This window comes from Aquila chrysaetos, chromosome 3, assembly GCF_900496995.4.
Source record: "Aquila chrysaetos chrysaetos chromosome 3, bAquChr1.4, whole genome shotgun sequence".
Lineage (NCBI taxonomy): Eukaryota > Metazoa > Chordata > Aves > Accipitriformes > Accipitridae > Aquila > Aquila chrysaetos.
This window is the reverse complement of record NC_044006.1, coordinates 48,325,601-48,340,458: the sequence shown is the minus strand read 5'-3', so window position 1 is coordinate 48,340,458 and position 14,858 is coordinate 48,325,601.

Genomic DNA, 14,858 nt, shown 5'->3' with positions numbered 1-14,858 from the left:
TCACCTTCCTATTTTACCTTTAGCTGGGGAATTCTGGTCATTACCAGAGGGGTAGTTTGGGGTAGTTTGCTGTCCTACAGCTTTTGCCATGTAAACCTGCTTTTTTGCCTGTAGGAAGGCCTGTTGGACAGGAACAGTTGGCTGCAAAGAATCTGTACAATTAGCGTCAGGCCCTACAGTGCAGCGTGAGACTGTTTGGTGGCAGTAACATATACTGATCCTGATGCTGTCCTCTTCCATCAACCATCATAAGGGTCTTACAACTTGGATGCATATCTTTTGGGTACTGAAACTGCTTTTGCTTTGCATGGGCAGGGATATTTAGTGCCAGACATGCAAGTATATTATGGTGCCTGAATATTTTGGGTCTGACTGTCAGTCATTTAGTTATTTTTGTTTTGTTTAAGGAAGCAAACTTAACCACTGTTAACATTCACTGTACAGAGTGTGAATATAATAGCTTGAGATATGTATAGAAATACTAATGAGTGATAACTATTTTTGTAACTTAAGAATTGTAAACTGTTGTTCTTGTGACTGTGTAGCAAACAATCTATCAATTTAAGCATGATACACGCTTTATAAGTCAAGGGGTATTTGGGAATGACTTGTAGGACACAGAAGTCATCTTAATATAAGTTAACTGGGGCAAGGGACCTTGTTATTTAGAGGTTCAAAATCTTCATTATGAATATGTTTCTAGACAGGATTGTTTGACTCAAAGAATGATATTAAATTTTCTATTAAAAAAAGCTTGGGTCATGTATCTTTTTTTTTTCTTTTTTTTTTAAACTGACAATACTTTTGTCTCCTTCCCTATCTCCCATAAGTTTTCCCCTATCTCCCATATTTTTTCCACAAGCTTTCATGTATTTTCAATGGTATGATTTCAATTTTTGTAAGTATTAGCTTTCCATGATGTGAAAACTTTGCAATCTACTTTTTTTTTATAATATGTTTTATTTTAAGTCTGTAATAAACTGGAGTATCTGAAAGCGAAGCAGTGTCTGTGAACGTATTACTGTTGTCGGACTGGACTATTAAAGTAACTGAGTTAAAAATCTAGGCTGTTTTGGTGGGTTGACCCCAGCCAGCAGGTGAGCCCCCACCCAGTTGCTCAGACACTTTTCCCCCTGGTGGGATAGTGGAGAGCATCAGGACAAAAGCAAGAAAACTCATGCATAAGGATTAAGACAGCATAATAGGGGAGCAAAGCTGTGTGCACAGGCAAAGCAATATAAGGAATTCATTTCCTGTCAGCAGGCAGGTGTTTACAATGGGAAGACAAACACTATAACCCCAAATGTCCCTCTTTCATCCTCCTTTCCCTGAGCTTTTATTGCTGGAGCATGATCCCATATGGAATATCCCATTGGTTGGTTAGGAGCATCTGTCCTGGCTGTGTCCCCTCCCAGCTTCTTGACTACCCCCAGCTGAGTCACTGCAGACTTGGGGCGGGGGGGGGGGGGGGGGGGGGGGGGGGGGGGGGGGGGGGGGGGGGAAGGACGTGGCAATGAAAAAGGAAACCTCTGTGCTGTAGGAGCACTGCTCAGCATTAACCAAGACACTGGTGTGTTACTAGCACTGTTTTAGCTGCAAACCCAAAACAGTGAAACAGTGCTATGTGCGCTGCTATGAAGAAAATTAACTCTATCCCAGCCAGACCCAGTACAGCTATTTACAAACTTACTTTAAAGAACCATTATTGCCTAAAAGCTTTAATCTTTAAAAGCTGGACAACAAAGAACATGGCTTTATTTGAAGCATTCAAAACATTCATAATGTTCAAATGTTACAGGTAGTCTGTTACAGATGTTTTGGAACACGTTAGTGAGGTTTATTAAGGTTTCTCCTGGAGAAACCTATTGTATATTTGTAACTGCTACATTGGTTTTCTGGTATGACTTCTAATGGATAAGTAATGAGGGCTTAGGGTGTGGGAGTTTTTTTAGGCTGTTTTGTTTCAGCTTGTGGCTGTCTTTAAAAATGCTTATTTTTTTAAAAGCTAAGTTTAGGTGGGAAAGTTAGTCATGCTCACTATTTTCTTTCTCATACAGTCCTTTCTCCTTCCCAGAGTTGTTGCAACTGTTGTCCAAACTTTCCTATTTAGACAAGCCCTTTATTGAACATTGTAAATTGGAGAACAATAACCTTTAAGCACTATTTCACTATATATAAATAAAAGCTTGAAGACGTGAAGAACTGCTTCTCTCTTGTTCTACCTGTCTGAGAATAGGTAGGCAAAACTTTGCCTTCAGCAGTGAACAGTTTTATTTGATCCAAATGCTTCAGGATTTGGATTCCTTTCCTGTTTTTTCCATCTGGAGCAGGTAGGGGAGTACAAAGGTGAATTCCTACCAGGCAAACTTCAAACATCGCTTTGTCCCTCTGGAGAGTGTGAAAAGGATTGAAAGGGAATACACTGACAGATGGGAATAGGTAAACAAATGTGAATTTGGACAGGTTTAAAGACCTAAAAATGGCTGTTCTGGGATACCCAAAGAAGATGTGTTTGAGCGCTAACTACTGAAAGATCTGACATCTAAAATGGCCTAGTTTCAAAGACCCAACAATGACAGAAACTTCTGAAAGGTTTTGGAGGTTTCCCTGGCTGGCTGTAGGTTGCTTTCCTTTTACTTCTCAAAATTTCATACAGCTTTCTATGTAACTGTGTAACTCAGCGCATACTTGGGATATGTTATTGTGCTAATACATTCACCTGAGAACTTCAGGTACACTTGTGATGAATGACACTAATTGCCTTCCAGTGTGAAGATGATGTCTATCTGGCAATTTAAAGAATACCAAATCACACATTTAATTTTGCTAGAAGTCTCTTGATGTCAGATGAGGTAAAGATCCCTCTACATTTCTGGTTTGATTTTTTTTTTTTCCCTTTTTTTGTTGTCTTCTTCAGGAATCCCTGCCTCTTAAGCCTGAGAGCTGAGATGCCTCACTGGTGTTTCCTGTGTATGGGTAGCAGGTGCCACACAGTTTAATGAGCTGTCATGTGCACTATGGAGCTGACGCTGCTCCCTAATGGAGCTGCTTTTTCATGAACCAGTGAATGACTTAATACAGTAAAACTAGAACTTGATTAAGGAGCTTCGGCATCACTGTAATGTAACATTTCACTGAGTGCAGTTACAAATATCTGAAAAGTAATGATGTATATCATTCCTGAGAGGTTTTTAGGAGGCAATTTTTCTAGCAGCCCTAGCAATATAGTTGAGGTTGAGAAATGAACGTAATTTGCCTTTGACTTCTTTTGACGATCGTACCACAAGACTGTTGTTCTGGTACTGGTCAGAGGAGTGATCTAAGGGTTACCTCGATAGATGACAACATCTAGAAAAACTAGGTAAAGACCTGCTGACTGTTTTTCATGAGGTTTGGAGGCTTTTATCCTACTGGATAGTTTAGGTTTTGGGAATATTAGCAGCTGTCTGCATGGGGATCTATTTAAGTGATTGAATTCACCCACCATAAACTTGTGACCAAATTTTACATTCAGTGTGTTTAAACATGTTGACACAGAATCAGTACAACTATTTCACTTTCATGCTGACACTAAATTTGTGAACTTTTCATAAAATATATGCCAAGAAATACTAAAATAAGCCTTAGAAGTCCAAAATATTGCTGCAGAATAGAGATTCTAAAACTTGTATCATCTACAACTGTTTTGGCTTGCTGCCAGTCCTGGCCCAGAGATGGGGCAGAGTTGCTATTTCCATGCCACTTTTAACGTGCTACCTGGCCTGACATGCCTGACTTCCTTCTGAATGATTGTGGTGGTTTAACCCCAGCCAGCAACTAAGCACCACACAGCTGCTCGCTCACTCCCTCCCCACCCAGTGGGATGGTGGAGAGAATCGGAAGGAAAAAGGTAAAACCCATGGGTTGAGATAAGAACAGTTCAAAGGAACAGAAAGGAAGAAACTAATAATGATAATAATAACAATAATAAAATGACAATACTAATAAAAGAATTGGAATATACAAAACAAGTGATGCACAGTGCAATTTCTCACAGCTCGCCAAACGATGCCCAGTTAGTTCCCAAGCAGTGATCAGCCCCCAGCCCCATTCCCCCCCAGTATATATAGTAGACATGACATCACATGGTATGGACCACCCCTTTGGCCCGTTTGGGTCAGGTGCCCTGGCTGTGTCCTGTGCCAACTTCTTGTGCCCCTCCAGCCTTCTTGCTGGCTGGGCATGAGAAGCTGAAAAATCCTTGACTAAACACTACTTGGCAACAACTGCAAACATCAGTGTGTTACCAACATTCTTCTCATACTGAATCCAAGACAACACTATACAAGACAAGAGAATTAACTCTATCCCAGCCAAAACCAGGAAAATTATTTACAATCAGGAGATGATCCTGGCTACTTTAATATCTGCCACCTTGTATGGCATGCCAGGATCCAGCTCTTTGGTATTGGTAAATATTCTCAGGGGTCAGGACCGAAGTGTTGCCTTGTAGACTTTAGGAGGGCCAGCAGTGTTCATGGAGGGACCCAACAGATTTAAGCCACTTTTTGATTTCTGGAAGCAAATTACGCGGTTGTGTAGACATACTTTATGTCTTGCTCCTGCAGATGGCTACCAAGCTTGTCTTTGGTTTGTCCTCACTAAAAATGCAAAATGCTAGGACGGAAGGAAACTGAGACTTAGAAAAAAATAAAATGTGCTAATCTTATGTTGCATGCTGACAACTATGCTGTTTGATATGCTAATACTTGAAAAATCCTATTTAAACTGAAAGCTGGGCTTCTCAAACATGGGAGGGATTCAATTTCCTTCTCAAAAGAGCTGTAAAAATGCTGAATACAACTCAAGGTTACTTAGTAACCTTGATGAGACCAGCTAAACCCAGGGGAAGGAGCGTGCAGAGTCCTTTATTTAAAAAGCAGACAGCCCCCCTCCCCAGCCCCTAAGCCACCCCCCTCCAACCCCACCTCCCCCGCTGTTATTGCCAATTTATTCATAGATAGAACTGATTGCTACTTACAGCATGGTCTGAGGCACCCCGGTTCCCATTCTGGTGCTGTTTCATCTTTTGTGTGTACGTAGAAGACCCCTCTGCCGAGGCTGGCCGGCACGGCTGCCTTCCCTCAACACGTGGTGCCCGGAGCCTGCAGCGTGGGCCGGCGGCAGCAGCCTCCGTAGCGGGATGGGTGTCGTTCAGGTGATGCTTGAGGAGCTGAGGAGGGGAACCTGGTTAAAAGCGGGTTTCCGCTTCCCAGCCTTTCACCGCCTAGCCCACCCCAGCATTTATGTGCAACCAGGAGCAAAAATAACGTTCCAGAAAAGAGCGGAGCTGTCCCGGTTGAACTGTTCAGGTGGAATAGAGTGTCAATCTAATAAATCCAGTATATGACTTTCTTTCTGAATGTGTGAAATATTCCTATTCAGAGTTCTATTTTGGATTTTGAAATGTAAAAGACCTGAGTATGTATTAACTGAGTAGCAGTGAGAATACAGAGTGTCGATGCCGAGAAGTTGAATTCAATGAAAGATGTTGAGCAAGACCTGTTTGTATGTGTGTAGCTATATAACGCTTACCAAACTCAAAATCTGTTTTCCCTTCTCTTGGTCTTCTTGTGATGGCCTGGTAACCATAGCCTACTTTGACATTCAAGCTGAATTTCTTTGGGGGGGGGGGGTGTTAATCCTTTTCAGCAGAGCAGCTCCCCAGTCCCACAGCACCCAGGCTGTCTCGTTGCAGGGGTTATTCTTTTGCAGGTGCAGGGCTTTGTGTTTGTCCTTGTCAAATTTAGTTAGGTCCCTGTGGCCCATCCCTCTAGCCTGTCCACGTCACTCCGAATGGTGGCCTTCCTCTTGAGTGTATCAGCTGGCCCCCCCCAGTCTGGTGTCATCTGCAAACTTGATGAGAGTACGCTCTGTCACCTTAAGGTCACTGATACAGTTTTAAACAGGACAGGTCCTAGGACAGTCCCTGCCCCCAGTCAGAGCAGTGCCTGTTAAGCACTACCCTCTGAGCCCAATCACCCAGCCAGTTTTTAAACTGATTTATCTGTCCACCTATCCAGAACATAATGTCCCTGCTGGGTACAAGAATATTGTGAGAGATTGTCTCAAAAGTCAAGCTAAAGTGGAGATAAATGACATCTACTACTCTCCCTTCATCCCCAAATCCAGTCATGGTGCTCATGATATCCCCTTCATAAATCCCCTCCAACTGCTCCCATTCCACCCGCTCCTCCTTCCCAGGAGTGTCATCCAGAAGGACTTGCTTCATGATTTTCCCAGTGAGGCTGCACTGGTATGTAGCTCCTGGATTTGCCTTTTGGCCTTTTCTGAAGGTGGAGGCAACGTTTTCCTTTCTCCAGTTGTTTTGGACCTCTCTGGATCTCCACAATCTTTCAAAGATAGCAGAGTAGCCTTGCAAGGGTGTCAGCCACTTCTCCCAGTACCCCTGGATGCAGGAATGTGGAAGGCGAGCCCGTGGCTCTGGAATGGCAGCAAGGGACCGAGCATGGGGGGAAGCAAGCACTGGGTGAAAGGCCCCAGGCGGAAGGAAAGCTTTTGTAGAAGCTCTCCTACCACCAGGAAGGGGTTTCCAAACCCTTTCAAGAAGACGCAGTAGGTCAGGCTGGCAGGATCTGGGACCTTCTAGTAACTGCTGTGATACTTTTCTGCCTTTTCCTCATGTCTAGCTGGGGGTTAGGTGTGGGACTCGAGTTCCCTTGGGAAGTCTGGAAGGGAAGTCTGAGCCGGCGGGGAGCAGGGCATGTCTGTGCAGATGTGTACAAACCACTTCATACTGACTCGGCGTGCGCTTCCGCCAGTTAACCTTGGATCTCGTAGCTGTAAGACCTGTCTGTATGGAAATGTATTCTCCGTTTGTGTTCTCTACCTCTCCCTGCCAAAAATGTTCTCTTCAAGTCTCTGACAGGGAAAGAGTCCCAGTACTCCTTCAGGCTCATAAAAGAAGTACACACTTGAGAAAAGGGAAAATTTGAGTGTGGGAATAGTTGGGATAGTCACAATTGATTGCCAAAGCACGGACTTGCTTTCAGGCAGAAATGTTTGAATTATACAATTATCAATTTCAAAATGACTCTAAAAGAGACTGATGTAATATTTTAATTCCCTGTAAATCATCATTACCTCTTATCCCGCTGAAACTGTGACTCTTGGCTGCCTCTGAATTCAGTAGGTTTGGATTGTTCCTAAACCTAGCTCTGCGCAAGGTCACTATAAATCCATGGGAGGGGATGGTACCAGCACAGCAATTAATATCACTAGCATCATATTAACATGAACATTGGCAGAACCAGATAAATGTGTGAGAGACTTAGAGGTGCTTATGTGAGATGTCCTGTTCAGATTTCTGGACTAAAAAAGCATTGTTAAGAGTTGTTCTTGATTAAAAACAATAGCTGTGGACTCTGTCCCAGGGGCACCTCTGCTATTACTGAGGCGGCTTCAAGACCTCATTGCTATGCATGTTTCCCTTAATATGTCAGAGTGATAGCTTTAAATATATATTGTGTTATAGAGCACTAGTATGGAAAAAAACTGTTTTGCATTGTGCAAATGTACCTATCTTGGTATCAATTTCTGACCCTGTTCTCCACTAGATGTCTTCATCAGTATTTTAAAGTAGATAAAATTAATATTAAACTTTTAAAGGTACTTTGTGCTGCTACTTAGGGAATGAAATACAAAAGGTACCTGTTCAGACTTTTGAGTTTTACCATATGATCATCCTTAGATAGCAAGTTGTTAATAGTACGCTGAGAAACCTATCCCAAATTCAGCCTCTAACACATGCCTGGGAAAAATCTTATTTCTCAGACATGCCTCCCTGTTCTTAGCACAGTCACATAATAGACTTGAAGTTTGTATCTAGTTATTTATTTAAAATCAGTTGTATTGCTTAATGGCTTGGACCCAGCATTCAAAAACAAAAAATTCCTGAATTCATTCCCAGGGTCTCAAATTGTGACCTTTAAAGAGCAAACTGCTTTACTTATTTTGAAAATGCAGATACTCTTACCCCATCGCTACAGAGAGACTTATTAGGATATAATATCTTCAAGATATGTATGTTAATCATCACTGCAAATCAGATTTTGAAAAGCAATTTTCTCATGGTATGAACAAGAGTATGTTTGAGAGTTACATGCACCAGCGTATCTGCAGTTGCGTCTATTCTCTGTAGACACTTAACTTTGTGGTAAATGGATATCTGGTCAATAAAAATAGCCTGGGGTGACTGAGTCATGTCTTAATAGCTGAGGGAGGGGAAATTCACTGGGAGGGTGCAAAAGTTTAATATAACAACAAATGCAGTGAACAGATTTGCTAGTGTTTCACATCCATGTTCCTCCATACTTTTTATGTCTATAAGGCATTGAAGAACATCTCCGACAATGCAGGAGATATTTGCAGTGACCATGCAACAGACAAACTGGTCTGGGATTTTAGGTTAATAAGGATGGTGTTTTGCTTGAATTTGTTTCTTTTCTTAGTCTCCTGAGCTATTTGAATAATAGCTGCTGTTAGTAGTATTACCTTACAGGGTAATCAGTATAGCCTTGATCTGACAATGTACTGCACTCATGATGCGCTTCACTAAATACATTCCTGGATCTAACTTACCTATTTTATTTTATTTTGGGAAAGTCATCTGGGCAGCCTTTTCATGCTACTAATATTGTGATAGTGAACCAACCGTGAGTGGGTGGAATCTCATGCGTTACTCCTTCTGGATAATTGTTCAACACCTACAGTCCAAGCATGTGCAATTAACTACTTCCAGCAATCCAGAATTTCTTTGCCATTTTGTCTTCAGGAAAATTGGAATCTAGGTTTGCAGCCTCTACTTTGAGACTGTAGCAGATGTGGTCATATTGCTAGACAGTGTGGCCATGACGTCTGATGAATTGCTGTAGTGCAGTGGTTTTTTTGTTGTTTTTGTTTCCCAAGCCTGATCTGATCATTTGAACTAATTACTGAAGAGACTTACAAATGAATGTACCCAGGTTCCTGGGGTTTGGTTTCCTGCGGGAGAGCACACTGCAAATAGTGCTGTTGCCTTGCAGCAGCAGTGGTCACTCCATTAGGATGGCTGATTGATAGTGGGAGGTGTGCGAAGCATGGAGGTGGGCAAGTAACTGCCAGGAGACATCAGTTGGGGCTGTACAGAATCTGGCCCAAATCTCATCTGAAGTGTCAAGAAGAGCAATTACTTTATTATGGAGGTATATGAGATGATTGGTGATTCAGCCTGTGTGCGTGTGAGCACGAGCCTTCACACATGCATACACTTCTCCCATGTGGGCTACTGATCCATTGCATTTGCAGTCTCCCCTTTAAACCTGTGAATACTATGCTGAAAACTCATGGTAATCGAATTTATCATTAGCTGTTCAAAACCATTCAAAAAATGATGGCTTGGGGTCAGTCGTTTGAAGGTAAAACAATACTTCTCATTTTTCCCTTTGACTATTCTTTAGCTGAAGTAAACAAACTCTGCTCTGAAAAAATCCATTCAAATTGTATGAATGCTAAATGGTGATGTCATCAGGGGAGTTTAGAACTGACTTTACAACTGATGATGGTATAGAAATCACAGCAGATCTTTACTTCTACTCATCACCACTGGTCATGCAGTGCTGCAAGATCCGTGAGCACTTTCATTGGATAACATTGAGCATCCCTGGAAAAAAAACCATAAAAAATGACAAATATCGAATCTTTGTCTAACTAGCAAAGTATAGTCATAATTAATGAAATATCTGAATATGTAAGTACATACTATGTCACTGAAACATTAAGTTTTTATAAATAAAAATAAATCCCTCTCTCAAATAGAAAACTAACTCCCTCAGAGTTGATGTGATACATTGTGTAATAAGTGCTTTGGTGAATCCTTTTAGAAAACAAGATGTCAGTTGTCAAAAAAGAAATATAATATAGATATGTAAAAAATGTATATACACATATATATTTTATATAAGATACATATATAAAATATATATTAATACACACAAAAAATATATGTGTGTGTGTGTATATGTGTACATATATATATTTCAATATCACAATAGAAACTACCAGGAAGGAAGAACAGACGTGTTACTTATGCTAGTACTTTACACTGAAATGCTGACTGTATATATGATATATTGATAAAGTAGACCAGTTTTTAAGTATCCCCTGGAAAGCTAATGAGATTTGCATCTGTGTAGTACCTTCTGAAATGAAGCCATTCATTTAGAAGATGAATGAATAGATGTCTGATCCAACTTCTGGCTTCTGTGCTTTATTCTTGGGCAAGAATATTACCTCTTATTTAACAGATTTAAATTCTCACCTTCTCCATTTGGCAGGCGGTGATAGGAAACAGTGCAACCTGGAGAAATTATACTGTGCAAAGAATCACTGCCAATGAAGTGACTAAAAAATAAAAAACCCTCAAAAATAAAATGAGCTCCTGTGTAACAGTACTATCAGCATGTAGGTGTCAGAGGGAGGAATTGTAAATTAGATATAAAAATCAACTTTACAGCATTGTTTAGCAAAACAACTCATCTAATCCTCATCTCATCTTTTCATTTTTTCTGTATTTTTTTCCATAGAAAGAAGAATCATGTAGTAGCTTAATATTTTTTGCCTGTTAAAAATACCTTGCTGTTTTCCTTTGTCAACTTAATCATTAAATTAGAAGTATAAAACAAATTATTTTAAGTCATTTTGAAAAATTGAAGGCCCTGCTAATGAAATATTAAATGTTCCATGCATAAGAAAAGCAGTCATTCAAATGCAGCAAGAATTAGAGTGTAATTAAGATAATTTTAGTAGAATTTCAAGTAGTTGAATAGAAAGATACACAGCTTTTCCATGGTGGGGTGAAAGGATGATTTATCTCTTGCATGCCTAATTCTATTAAAAAGTAATATAAAATAATCAGGATACCAAGGAAGCAATGTCACATATCTTGAAAATGCATTTTGGACAGTTCAAAGCTTAAAGCACTCCCAAACTGTTACGATTTTATCTGAAAATTGCTTGATTTTTTTTTAAACTGAGTCCCTCCAAATGCATTAAGTGCTGCTTTATTAGTTTAGTACAAAACTCAAAGTCCAAAACAATTTTCCAGAGACATATCTGCTTTTTATTACTTTAGTATCTTGATTTTTCTTTTATAGGCTTATTTATCCTTTATTTTTCCTTCCATAGACATTTACAGATTACTGCTCAAATGCCTAAGTCTTAGCATTAAAGTATTAGTGCTGGCTGAAATTTGGTATCCATGGTAAGATTTATATTTTATTTTGAATCAGAAAAAAATTAGGAATTTTCCAGTAAGCAATATTCTGATTAAAACATAATTTGGAAACTTAAACTATGAGGATGTTATCAGGTAATGCATTTTACTCTGCTGTAGGAGCAGGGTCCCATAGGCAGCTTCAGTCCCTGTTGTGGTTTGTGTGCGGGGGATCTGCCATACAAAGAGACACCAGAGTTTCTGTGGAATCTCTTAGGCATAGCTGAACCCAGGATTTTGGAGACCTAAAGCTGGTTAAATCAAGATGAGAGTAATTTGAATTTAGTAAAGGCTTCAATATGAGACCAATCATTATGATTGGTTTGTCTACTAATAAAAATAAAAGCTATGAGACTAGACATTAAACCTCTGCATGGGAAGAGCAATAGTACCGGTACTATGGACATTCTGACAGCTTTCACCCGTAGAGTTTGTTTCTCTTCAGTGAGTAAAAGTGCACTGTAATTTTGACCTCCGGCACATGAAAAAGCGTGTATATGTGTACATATACACATACATGAACACATATTTGAGTTATTAAGCACTGAAGGCTCATGATAGAAGACATAAACATTGATGGTATCAATGAGTCTAAAGATTATTCTGGGTTTTGCTGATGAATAGGCTATTATGCTTTAATATTACCTCGTTTAAACTATATTTTTGCAGAAGAATTATTACATAATGACTGTCTGCCTTCTTTGTAATATATTCATGGTCTTGACAGATTTTTCAGGAGGCATGTGGGACTCATTTGTTAACAGTCCCAGGAGGGATGTCATGATGATAAATAATGACTGTATCATCCAGTGTTGTCTCTAGAGCGATGTTCCCGCTGGAACAGCGTGACTGGGGAAAAAAATGGCTAATGGCCTAAACTGAATTGACATACAGACTGAAGTTTTCATATGACAGTATATCAAGCGAAAGGCAGGTTCTGTATATTGATACACATCACCCCTCCTCGGTGTGTTGTTATCCAAATCATTTTCTGATATAGTTTATTCAGCCTTTCCCACTTTCCTCTGATCTTATTTCTGGCTACAAACGGTGCAGCAGCCATTCATAACATGTGTGATGGAAATGTCTGGCTTGAAGGCTGTATCCGAAAGCATATTAAGCAAAAACACAATAATGCCTGGAGGCCATAACCCTGGACATGAGGTGGACGACGCTGGAAATACAGTTTCTAGTTTAACTGTCATTTGAGATGCATTGAAAGTGAATAGTAAACGTTTATGTAAGTAACCCATGTATTTTCTTGGGATAAACAGAACAAAACTTTCCATGTATCTGTGTATGAAATGTGTCTTACTACATTGCAGGCCTTACACTGTCGTATGTAGGCAGACTTTCTGTGCCTAACTCACAAAGATGAAGGACCTGATGATAGTTTCAGATGGTCAGCAGTGGCAGCCCAGGCAGGCAGCTGGAGCAGGACTGTGAAGGAGGAAGGAGCAAACATTAAAAACTTATTTGTTCTGGGAATTAATTACTTGATATCCACAAAACACATGAACAGACTTGAAGGAAAAAGTGAAATTAGAAAAGAGATGTTCCTCCTTACCGGTTTCTAACCTCCCAGTTCACCTCTGTGCTGGGGCGTTTTCCAACAGAGCAGACTCATGATTAGTTTTCTTACATTAAATTTTTGTCATTTCCAGGGAAAATAATTATACATTTTGCTGGCAGGAGATTGCTTAAAACATTGTTTCCCATATTGTTTGTTTCCATTTATTCTTGTGAATATGTATGCCTGTGCACATATTCACAATGCACAACTTATACACAAGATTGTGGAGGGTTCTGTAGCAACAAACAAGAATAACAATATGAGGCCAATAATATTCATTAAAAAATTGTTAGCAAAACTTATTCCTGCACCTCTGGCAAACCTACAGTATTCAGTCAGAAACATCTTTTTGTGTCACATTCTGCAAACACCAAGTTAAACAGTGAATAGATGAAAAAAAATGTTCATTGCTCTACTAGAAACTAGCTAAGGACTAGGTGCAAGCCTCAATATAGTCAGTAGAGGAATCCCACTGAACTGGGATTTTGGAGCAGACTTTACCTGAATGGAGGAAATTTTTTTGGTTAAAATTTTGTTCATTTATTTTGTTAAAATTTTAAAGATAACTTTTACTAAACAAAGAGTTTTGTGAGGTTTATGAATTTTTTTTTGAGATCTTTGGTCCAAAGTTATGTAAAAAAATTACTGAAAGTTTTTAACATAATTTAAATAGAAAAAAAAAAGTTGCTTTTTTTCTTTTGAAGCCAAAATGAATGTTGTAGATTAGATAAATATGCTTACTTAAATTTTTGTTGTGGGCAATCATCATTCTGCCAATGATTTTAATGTGATCTGGAAAGGCTGGCATCTCTAGAGCTATGATGACATTTGCTTTCTGATCAGAAGCAGCATAGAGCTGGAACTGGGGAGTAGGGAAACAGGAGATGCTCCAAATAATACCCAAGGGTTGTAATGTAACGTGAAGTACTGTCCGGACACTCTGACCCATTCCATTTGGTCGCATGCTGGATGTGACAGTCCTGTTAGACAACTCGAAAATAGCCCTTAGCTTTGCGGTTGTTGGAAGGACCTTCAAGCCTGCTGATCTGGTGAACTTGTCAGCCAAGTTCACTGTTGGAAGTGCAGGGACTGAAGGACAGGGCAGCATTGCCAGGGTTTCAGAGTGTCCATTCAGTTTCAGGCGCACACAGCACCCACAGGGGCATGTGTTAAGATGCATCTTGCACTACTTTGTGCCTTCTCCCTGAGTGCCCATAGCTTTTCGCAGGCTTCTGCCTTTGCCCAGCAAGTGCTCTGGATGTGCCTGCAGATGGTCCACGGATGTGGGGTGGCAGGAGAGACGTGCTCTCTTGCATGCCTTGTGCGCATCCTGCAGCAAAGTCCCTCGAGCCTTTCCTCGGGAGACTGCTATACTCAGTGTGACAAACCCCACTTGTCAGGCCCCGTCAGTTTGGGGATTTGATGTCCATAGACAGAAGTTATTTGTTTATTTAATCTTAATTCCATGCCTGCATTCAAGGCGGTGACTTTGTGTATGGTGTTTACTTGCTCTTATATGCACGCTCACATCCTTGTACCCTTAGGTCATTGTACACTTAGCTAGAAAAATACATGTATGTGTAATATGCTGTTAATATTTAATCAAACTCCCTAGTAAGATTTCCACCAAGCTAATGTTCAGAAAACTGAACAGATTAAAAAAAATAAAAAAGACAACTGTCATAAATTGGGTTATTTTGTAAAGCCCCAAGTGAATTAGGTTTCTGCACTGTTACATATGATGACAAAAATACTGTAGAGAACATATTCTTTGCCATGTATCTGCATTTTCATAAATGACAAATGACAAAGTTGTGGGGACTCACACTGCGGATACAATTCCCACTCTGTTTTATATTGTTAAACAACATATGCTTGGATAAGTTAGTGTCCCATCATAAATTCAAGCCTTCAGGCAAATTCTGAGAAATTGTAAATGTAATTTAATTACATTAGGGGGAGAAACAAAGACAT